The following is an 11,248-nucleotide window of genomic DNA, read 5'->3' as shown; positions in this document are numbered from 1 at the left end:
TCCATGGCATAACGTCTGAACACAAACAATGAATCCTAGCTGCCTATCTTCGCCGAAAGAGAGAGCGACGACGCCGATGGAGAGGAAGGGAAGAACGGCGCCGACCGTCGCCAGATGGAGGAAGAGCACCACGGCTCGCCGGATGAAGCCGGCCGCCGACGTCTCCAAAAAATCTCCTTCCGGTAATGGGTATTTCCTTTTAAATTTTTTAATATACTGTCGACGTCTCTCCGCCCCTCAACGGCCGTTGCAGGAAAATACCGTGCACCGGCGATCGCCCGAAACCTTTCACGCGGTCTCCAGCGAGTTGCCGGAAAAGAAGACCAAAACCGTAGAATTTGTTTTCTGAAGTGAAAGCTTTTGGCAGCAGTAGGGGGTATAATAATTTTATTTTTTTTTATTTCGAAAAATATTTCAAAATAATCTTTTTTTTGAAAGTCAACCTGGCGGTTGTATTTATAGAAGAGTTAAAATAGAGTCTGGTGGAACATTGTTCCAGTACATAGCAGTATTGAAACTAAGTGCTGAAGTAGCTAAAGTATGAGCTAATAAATTCTGTAATCTAGGAATGTAAAGCACTGAACAATAATTAAAGGCAGACATATAGGTTCTGCAACTATCGATGGCATAACCTAAATGCGAGCGTAACGTGGGTGGTGGCCCAGATAAGTAGCACTGTAACTGTTGACAATCCGTATGAATCCGTATAGATAGCTCATTCCTCCTCTTAAGCCATGATAAAGCTTCTTTGCATGCCAAAGCCTCGGCCATGAGCGGTGAGTGGCAACCTGCTAACGGGGCGCTGAAGGCGGATATGTAGTGGCCATTGGCAACGAGGAGTACCGCACCAACAGCCGCGACATTGGTTCCTCGATGATAACTTGCGTCCACATAACATTTGACGGGTGTCATCATCTCGCCAATCACGGATTCCGAAGCGGCAGCTTGCAGCGGCGGCAGTCCGTTCCCGGCAGGCTCGGCGTTCGGTCCCAGCGGCGGCAGTGGGTGCTGTTCGGCAGCGACGTGGTGGCTGGCGGTCCGTGGCTGTGACGGCAAGTGGCGGTGGTGAATATCCTTCCAAGCTTTCATTGTGGCAGCCGCCACTGACAATAATTTCGTTGGTGTTGGTAGGCAGGCATCCCAAACCGCTCCGTTTCTGGCCCTCCAAAGATGGTAAAAAATTGCAACTGCATAAACAATTCCATCAAAGTCTAGAACATTCAAGATTGCACTAAACCATTCATGGAAAATATTTGTGATAATATTGGGGATTGGAAGGTTGGATTTTGCCCAAATGGAGTGTGCATAGTCACACAAAACTAATGCATGCATGGTATCTTCATTCACATTTCCACACATGGCACACAATGGGTTAACATCCACTCTCTTTATAAGCAGATTGTTTGTGGTAGGAAGGATATCACAAATAGCTCTCCACAAGAATGTCTTCCACTTTGGTGGTATTTTTAATTTCCATAGGGATAACCATTCATTAAAAATACCATTAAAATTATGCTCATAACTCCCCACTATATGCCTGTAGCCACTCTTGACTGAATAACATCCATTAGGGTCACCATACCAATACCATATATCATCATACTCAGGGGCAATTGGTATAATCTGAATTCTGGGTATATCACTTGGTTGGAAAATATCTGCCAATATATGCGGATCCCAGGTGCCTGTATCGCGATCAATTAGCCCTATTACTTTGGCCCCAGACAGATATTGCGGCATTTCCGTGTGAATCATAGGGTCCAGTTCATCATTTAGCCAGGGATGCTCCCATATCAAGGTAGAACTTCCATTTCCAACTCTTCTTCTTATGCCACCACATACTAGATCCTTCGCTGCCATGATATTGCGCCAACAAAAACTTGGATTATTTCCTATAGTTGCCTCTAGGAAAGTATCCTTTGGATAATATCTTGCTTTATAAACTTTGGCTACCAATGAGTCTGTGTTAGTGAGCAGCCTCCATGCCTACTTTCCTAACATTGCCAAATTAAATGCCCTTAGATCTTTGAATCCCAGTCCACCATATTTCTTTGGGATACACAATTTATCCCAGGCTTTCCAATGTATGCCACGATCCGTACCCGACCCCCACCAGTACCGATTCATAGTACGCTCAATAGCCGTACAAACAGATATTGGTAGAAGAAAAACACTCATTGAAAAAGTTGGCATTGCCTGGGCCACACTTTTCAACAATATTTCCTTCCCGGCCTGCGTTAGCAACTTCTTATTCCAAGATCCAACCCTTTGCTTAATTTTATCCTCAATGTATGCGAATGCCGCCTTTTTGTTCCGTCCGACAAAAGAAGGCAGCCCCAGATATTTCCCAAAGTTGGGGGCTTGTGTAACCCCCAGTATTTGTGCCACCATATCTTTATCATTCTGCCCTGTATTCCTGCTGTAGCATATGCTGGATTTGTGGTAGTTTACTTTCTGGCCGGATAAGCTCTCATATAACTGTAAACAATTCTTTATTTCAGATGCTTCGTGTCTGTTTGCTCTAAAAAACAGTAGGCTATCATCTGCAAAAAATAAGTGAGAGATCGGTGGTGCGCCTCTAGCAACCCTGCAACCATGTATTAAACCTCTATTCTGCACCTGCTGCAATAATAGTGAGAGCCCCTCTGCACATATGATAAATAAATACGGAGATAATGGGTCTCCCTGGCGGAGGCCACGCGTGGGTGTAATGGAGGTACTGCGAGCGCCATTTATCATAAAGCTATACGACACAGTGGTCACACACAACATAAGTAACTCAACCCATCTATCATCAAAGCCCAAAGCTAACAACATCCCACGGAGGAAGGGCCATTCCATGCGGTCATAAGCTTTGGCCATATCCAGTTTGAGTGCACTCCATCCTACTGCCCTGCATTGTTTTCTATTCAGGTAGTGCCCTACTTCCGCAGCTACAAGAATATTATCAGTAATCAGCCTGTCTGGTATAAAAGCACTCTGGGATGCAGAAATTAAATCTCCCATTAACGGCTTCATTCTCTGGGTAATCATCTTAGCCATTATCCTGTATATTACATTGCTTAATGCTATCGGGCGAAAATCTGCTACCACTTGAGGGGTTTTCTTCTTGGGGATGAGTACCACATCTGTATCATTCAAATTGGGGGGCAAAACACGGTTGTTTAGGCAATCCACTATAAATGCCGCAACATCACTACCAACTATATCCCAGAATTGTTGATAAAATCCTGGGTTCATACCATCTGGTCCAGGTGCTTTGTCAGGGGCCATCGCAAATAGAGCATCTTTAACCTCAAATATCTCAAAGGGTCGTAATAATGACTCATTTTGATCCTGGGTTACCCGGGGGGATACTCCAGAAAATAGATTGTCACCATTCAATGGGTTACAGGAAGAAAATATATGGCTAAAATAATCCAAAATAACTGCACTCATAGCATCACCTTCCACCCAATTCCCACTATCATTCATAAGTTTATAAATAGTATTTTTCTTCTTACGATGAGAGGCGTACCTGTGATAGAATTTCGTATTAGCATCCGCATTCCTTAACCAATGTTGTTTTGCCCTTTGCCTCCAGTAAGCATCTTCTTGGATCTCCATATTACTCAGAATTCCTTCCAGGCGCTGGAATTCATTCAAGGATGCCACATCAGTACGACCCCTAAGATGTAACTGTTGCTTCCGCAGGAGTCTGATTTTTTCACCAAACTTATGGTACCGGTCTCCGCCCCATCTTGACAATTTGTTCCCACAGTGTGTTATACAGTCCTGGATCCCTTCACTCCTCCCCTCCTCCCACGACTTCTCCACCACATTCCTGCATCCATCATCATACAACCAGGCCATTTCAAACCGAAACCCTCTCCTTCCTCCTCCTCCGTTTTGTAACAGTCCATAGACACTCAAAAATAATGCAGAATGATCCGACCTCCTCATTAGATTATTAATCACCCTAGCCCCAGGCACAATGTCACGCCAATCATTAGATGCTAATACCTTATCCAATCGTTCTTCAATGCAAGCTGGCGTACCCTTTCCTTTTTCCCAAGTAAACCGGTAACCCTCCATCTGCAACTGAGTCAAGCCACACTGGTCAATAGTCTCCCCAAAGCCGCGTAGGAGATTATTAGGGTGTGGATTACCTCCTCTCTTCTCGTGCTGGAATAGGAGATCATTAAAATCCCCAATCATAACCCATGGTAAGGTGGACCGGGATGCAAAGGACTTTATCAACTCCCATGCTTCTGCCCTCCTATGGCGCTGAGAGTAGCCATAATAACATGTCATTCTCCACCTCGGAAAGCTAGGCATTTTTACTTCAATATCAATGTGATTTCTAGAGTAACTCAATAAACTTGCTGTATTATTCTTCCGCCATAACAGTGCTAAACCACCACCACCCTGCGGTGTCGGATCAACATAAAAAAGTCCCTCAAAACCAAGGGTGACACGAATTCTTTCAGCATGTATTCGTTGCACCATTGTTTCCATAAGAAAAATAAAATCAGGCTTCTTTCTGGACGCAAGGTCCGTTAATTCTCGAACTGTTCGTGGATTGCCCAAGCCACGACAGTTCCAGCTGATAGTACTCATAATGACGGGCGGGTCTGGGAACCAGAACCCGCCATGGACAAGTTTTTTTGGATCTCTGTCGTAATCACATCTCCACCAACTCTCTCATCACCCCCATCATTGGCCTCAGCCCTTCTTCTCTTGCTCGCAGCCGTGACCACATCACCTTCCACCTGGTCACGTGAAAGCCCAGTTGGCCCCCCTTCCTGCCCATCAACCCGTGGCCTATGTACCATATCTGGCCGTGTTCCTGTCATCGGGTTGCCATTCATATCAAGTAGCCACGAAGCACCCACTTTTCGTGGTCCTTTTCTAAAACCAGCACGTAAACTCTCATCATACGGATATTGCTCTACCGGTAGTTTTGCAACCCGCGCCTTCAAACAGTACTTATGAAGATGCCCCATCATACCACAGAAGTAACAAAAGTTGTGTAATCTTTCATATTTGAAATTTACCCAACAAGTCGTTTTATCCCTCTTCATTAGTTTTATACGCCGTTTTAGCGGTTTCAAGACCGAGATTGAAACCCTAATCCGGTAGAACATCTTCCAAGGTGCATTCGCGAACCTATCATCAATCTTGATAAAAACACCCAAAAAATTTCCTACCTGCTCCAAAATAAGATCCGAGGTATAGCCCAACGGCAAGTCATGCACCTGTATCCACATATCAACCGAATCCAGCGGTACCGAGACCGGTATCTCACCATCGTGGATTTGCTTGCAAACAAAAGTGTGGTTCTCAAAGGACCATGGACCACCATCTAGAACCAACTGAATGTCCGTGTCATGGAAGAACACAAAGAGAAACATCCCCGGTTGCAATTCTGAGACCCGAACCCCCTTCACCGGCTGCCAAACCGAAGCCATGACCTGACTCATGTACTCCGCCTTCACAAGCTTGGTAGTTAGGAACCTACCAATTAGCCGCCACGTTGGTGCTGCCTCGGCCGGCTGTTCAGCGCCTTCCTCCACCGCCGGCACAAAAACATCGTCTTCTTCGTCGTCCAAGACCACGTCCGCCCATCGGCGGCCCAACGCCGCCACCGCCTGCTGCGTCGCCGCTTCTTGCTCCGTCCCTTCCATCACTGTTACGCCGTCACAATACCCGGAGAGAACGCCCGATTTGCGCCGGAAAACCTTGAAACACAAGAGAGAGAGCGGAAAACCCTAGTAAACCCTAGAGAAAAAATTTTTAATATAAATAAATATATGCTAACTTTTTATTTCAAAATAATCTAAAACTAATATCCTTCATTTATTTTCTTTATATATTATGCATTGTACAATATTCTTACCTTTATAACTTCAATTATCTTTTCTAAGTATTGTTGTCATGCACAAACATCTACCATATATTTTCTTTCTTATTTAATTAATAATATATAGATATTATATATTAGAGTGCTATATAAATTATTTTCATAAAATATAAATATCAAATTTACAAAAATGATTTATATTATTATTATTTTTATTTTTATTTTTATTTTTATTATACAATAATATAATATATATATCTAAAATTTAAATAAATCTAAAATTTTAATATAAGGTACTAATATTGGGCATTGATTTTTGTACAAATACTAGTTTAAAAACATAATAAGTCTCGATCAAAGTTATATCCCTAATTTATGTTCATGTTTTTAATGCTAATCATTTTGTACATTGTGCTTTTAGAGTTGTACTATACAATTTTTTGGACAAAAATACTCTTACCGTTATAATTTCCGTTATCTTTTCCATTACTTTTACCATGCACATGCATCTACCACATCTTTTCTTATATTCTCTAATTATAACAATATTTGAAAAATATTATATATTCATTATATGTTAGATTAATATAATAAATAAATTTTATTTCACTTGAATTTTAATTAGTAAAAATTTGTTAGTTATTTTAAAAAATATATTGGGCATATGTTTTTGCGCATCACATATAGAAAATACTAGTATATATAATATTTCCAAAATTATTTTGGAAAAATATATATATATATACACACATGAATTCCAAATATATATGTATACATGCTGTAAATAGCAAAGCATAGATGTTTGTATGCCCTTAACAGAATAACTGAATAAGCATATTCATATTGCATACATATACAAATTGATCAAGGGGTTTCCTAGTAGGGCAAGAAGCTTGACAATAAAGAAAGAAACTTGCAGAGTTACAGTTAGTTTGCTCCCCGTGTTGCAGTGGCAAGAAGAAGGCAAGCCCGAAAGACATTATGAAAATTAATATCAGGTATTCAGGTTATATTCTTACAAATGCTTGGTGGGGTTTTTTTATTCTTCCAGTTATATTTTGTTTCTTTTTGTTTCTGTTTTTGTTTTGTTTTGTTTTGTTTTTTGTTTTTTGTTTTTTGTTTTTTTTTTTTTTTTTTTTTTTTTTTTTCTTTAATGCCAATTGATTTTCATTTTACTATGATGGTTGAAATATCCATGCAGAAGCTTTAATTCACTACCAAGACCAACCTCCACATTACCCCAAATCCCTTCTGAGCAGCACCTCCTCTCTTCATGTAAAGACCTCAGTAATCTCCTTCAACTCCATGCACACTTCATCACTTCAGGTTTTAAAATCAACTGTATGGTAAAACCCCACCTTGTAAACCTCTATGCTTCCTTCGGAAAATGCCATTTTTCATGGTTAGTTTTCAACTCTGAGCAAAACCCGCCTTTGATTCTATGGAATTTGATGATCAGAGCTTACAACAGAACCAACCAGTATCGAGCAGCCATCCAAATGTACGATTTAATGGCGCGGAAAGGTTTCCAACCCGACAAGTATACTTTCACCTTTGCTTTGAAAGCTTGCACCGAGGTGTTGGACTTGGAAAAGGGTTGTGATATTCATGATGATGTATCTAGGAGGAACCTTGAATGTGATGTTTTTATTGGGACCGGACTTGTCTCCCTCTATTGTAAAACGGGTAATTTAAAGAGCGCGAGGGAGATGTTTGATAAAATGCCTAAAAAGGACGTAGTTGCTTTGAATGCAATGATTTCGGGATTTTCTCAGAGTTCAGAGCCTGCTGATGCATTAGAGTTTTTTAAGTACATGCAGTTTAGTTGTGGGGTTCAGCCTAATTCGGTAAGTTTGTTGAATCTGTTTCCCGCGGTTTGCAAGTTAATGGACGGGAAGATTTGCAGATCTATTCATGGGTTTGTTTATAGGAGGGAGTTCCCTATTTCTGTTTATAATGGGTTGATTGATATGTACTCAAAATGTGGACACTCCAATGTAGCTCATCAAGTTTTTTATCAGATGAGAGTGAGAGATGATGTTTCGTGGGGTACAATGATCGCTGGTTATGCATATACTGGGAACTTCCATGAAGTTCTGGAGCTATTTGATTGCATGAAAAGAGAAGATTTGAAAATGAATAAGGTATCCGCTGTAAGTGCATTGTTAGGAGCTGCTGAGATGAGGGATTTAGAAAAAGGTGTGGAGATTCATAATTATACAATTCAAGAAGGGATTGATTCTGACATTATGATTGCTACTTCTCTGATGACAATGTATGCAAAGTGTGGACAGTTGGAGAAGACTAAAGAATTGTTTAGAGTGACGCAGGAAAGGGATTTGGTTGCCTGGTCTGTAGTTATAGCTGCTTTTGCCCAATCTGGATATCCAGAAGAGGCGTTCTCTGTATTTCGAGATATGCAGCGTGAGAGTTTACTTCCAAATAACGTGACTCTAGTAAGTGTTTTTCCTGCTTGTGCCGAGCTGATGTCTGTGAAATTAGCTAGGGAAAGGCGTGCACTGCTACGCTGTTAAAGCAGCTATTGATTCCGATCTTTCAACTGGAACTGCATTGGTATCCATGTATGCTAAGTGTTGCCTATTTCCTTATGCCCTCGGTGCCTTCAATAAGATGCCATTTAAAGAGGTCATAACATGGAATGCTTAGATAAATGGATATGCACAGACTGGTGGCTCCTATCATGCACTAGAGATGTTTTCAGAGTTGAGGTTATCTGGGTTGCAACCAGATCCCGGAACAATGGTTGGTGTGCCCCCGGCATGTTCTCTCCTGGGTGACATTTATCAGGGAACTTATATTTCAGAATATGCAGAACAAGTACCATCTCAGACCAGAATTACCACATTACGCGTGCATGGTAGACTTGTTAGGCCGTGCTGGCTTGTTTGATGAAACCATGGATTTGATTAAGAATATGCCTATGAAACCGGATGCTGCAGTTTGGGGAGCATTATTGGGTGCATCTAGAATGCATTCCAATGTGGAGTTAGCTGAGCTAGCACTAAAGCATCTCATAAATCTTGAGGTTGGAAATCCAACTCGTTATGTGGAGTTGTCGAATATATATTCTCAATCTGGTAGGTGGGTCGACGCAAGAAACACAAGAGTCAGGATGCAAGCAACCGGATTGAAAAAGATTCCAGGATGTAGTTGGGTAAAGTAGAGGAAAGTCCTATTAATTTTTCTCGAGTGAACCCGAGGTATATGTGGCTGTGTGGGCTCACCGCTAGACATTGTTCCAGGAAACACAAGAGTAAGGATGCTATGAATTGTTTGAAAGTGAACATGAAATAGATGTGGCTGCATACATATGCAGAAGGTCATATAATACTTTCCAGAAGAAGTAGAGTGCCAAGAATTACACTGGAAATTTAGGAAATGCAAGCCAACCATATATCTTTGGGTGCTTGGCAAAGGTGCAACCGATCCAGAAAGGCTGTTAAATATGAAGGAATTGCCTGCATCGTGGTCCTTGAAGTCAGTTCAGCAACTTTCCACTCTATTTCAATGAAAGTTCATTACTTTAGGTTTCATATATTAATTACTTCTCTGCTTGTATTGTGGGCAGGTGACGGTTTGCAAGAAGGCAAGAAGGCAAGAAGGTAGACTACTTCCAGGATCTAATAGACGTTCGATAAAAATTGTGAGTAGAAACTATCTTCTCAGCGAACTTTTTACTAGTGCTCCAGAAAGAAAAATTCTTGTGGAAGTTCTTTTGATATTGAAACTTTGCAACATAAACTCTCTGCTCAGACCCCACTATAAAATTTATTAGAAGACCTTTCACTGTGAGTGACAAAATGGTGGAAGACAACTTTTCTGAATATATTTTTCTCTTTCGGTACCACTCTTCATTGTTAAACAATAAACAGGGTTTATAGTTCACCAGGCGTTTGACCTTAGGATATAGCTTTAGTGTTAAAATTGAACTAACTTACATAAAGTTTTTAAATAAAACAATCACCAACAAGGGTCCATAGCTCAGTGGTAGAGCATTTGACTGCAGATCAAGAGGTCACCGGTTCGAACCCGGTTGGGCCCTTTGAAGCATTCTTATTTTTATTTCTATCTAGTTCATATATCTATGCCTTATAAGAACATGCCCAATGGTTATTATTATTATTATTATTATTATTATTATTTTCTAATAGTCTTTTTTAGGCCCCAGGAAAAAATAAAGAAAACAAAAAATATATATACACGACTACACGGAGTAATAATTGGAGTGGTAGCTAGATTTAATTGCCTAATGAGTGCATGAAGTGGGCTATTAGCATGCATGCATGACGAGATTTTTCTAGGCAAATTTTGATGTCCAGGTGGCAATTAACTACAATTGGTAATATACTAATATCTAAATAAATTCTTTAGGGTCAACATTGCTTAAATTTTTATCATACTATCACGTTGTCAGTTCTTTGGAATTTGACCTCTACCCTTCCAATGATTGAAGGTCACCACCCGATACAGCTAGCTAGGGTGAGAAGCAATGCAAGATGATCGATCTATGCAAGCTCCAAAGGTAGGTTCAAGAGAGAGCTAGATGGATGGCATCCAAATAGATGATCAGAGTCGCAAGCCACTAGCCACTGACCCTACTGAAATGTATTATTTCTGTTTGGCTTAACTATGTTATCTTTTTCTGCTTTTGTTCTTGGGGTTGAGGGGTGGTTGTTGATATGGTGGATGGGCCAAATGACATTATCTTAAATGCCTCAATTCTAGATCATAGTTCACTAATGGCTTATGTTTATACTTAAATGAAAAATAAAATTAGGCCTCAATTAGTCAGGTTATTTATTTATTTCCCTTTGGTTTGAATGAGGGATGATTATTGACAAAAAGTTGGATGGAACACTAAGAAGTTCCATAAAAGGTTTAAAAAGACCACAGAGGACATTATATAGAGGTCTAGATTCTTCACACAGCAAATTACAAACATTACATGCATTCTAAAAGATAATAAATAATGAACTCCTGATATTCCAATTATAAGTTCATGATTAACAGCATGCCTAGCTATGAAGTGATTTGGATCAATGATCAATCACAACTCTTTCTTGTATAAAATGTTTGTATTAACTAATTAGTTTTTGTTCACATCTAGAACAGATAATGTGTTTGTTGGTTGAATGAGTATGAAGTAGGAATGCCTTGATCAGGCTTAGAATCTAGCGAGCATTGTTATGTTTAACATGAATGATCTTGTTATGGATTATTTATGGTATAAACAAAGTTATATCTCTGAGATGATCCCCAACTGGCAACTGTTAATATTGTTAGATGCTATTTCTCATATTCTTATTCGCCAATTTCCTTGTGTTCCCAAATCTTTTTTGTGTTGATTTACCATTAATATAATGATGGATTTAACATACAAAACTG

At 40.2% G+C, this 11,248-nt stretch overlaps 1 long non-coding RNA gene, 1 other non-coding gene and 1 pseudogene across 2 annotated transcripts; all 3 read left to right on the top strand.

The window, feature by feature from the left end:
• Positions 1-7,293: 7,293 nt before the first annotated feature.
• On the top strand, positions 7,294-8,733 carry LOC109188850 (annotated as a pseudogene).
• A 12-nt stretch (positions 8,734-8,745) lies between these two features.
• On the top strand, positions 8,746-10,647 carry LOC109188448. The gene is made up of 3 exons (XR_002055420.1): positions 8,746-9,340; positions 9,432-9,506; positions 10,317-10,647. It is a non-coding gene; the product is annotated as an uncharacterized LOC109188448 (long non-coding RNA).
• On the top strand, positions 9,834-9,905 carry TRNAC-GCA. Its single transcript has one exon. It is a non-coding gene; the product is annotated as a tRNA-Cys (tRNA).
• Positions 10,648-11,248: the final 601 nt, after the last annotated feature.

This window comes from Ipomoea nil, unplaced genomic scaffold (genome assembly GCF_001879475.1).
Source record: "Ipomoea nil cultivar Tokyo-kokei standard unplaced genomic scaffold, Asagao_1.1 scaffold0193, whole genome shotgun sequence".
Classification (NCBI taxonomy): Eukaryota; Viridiplantae; Streptophyta; class Magnoliopsida; order Solanales; family Convolvulaceae; genus Ipomoea; species Ipomoea nil.
The sequence above is the reverse complement of the archived record's forward strand: the minus strand, read 5'-3'. Positions and strand labels throughout refer to the sequence as shown.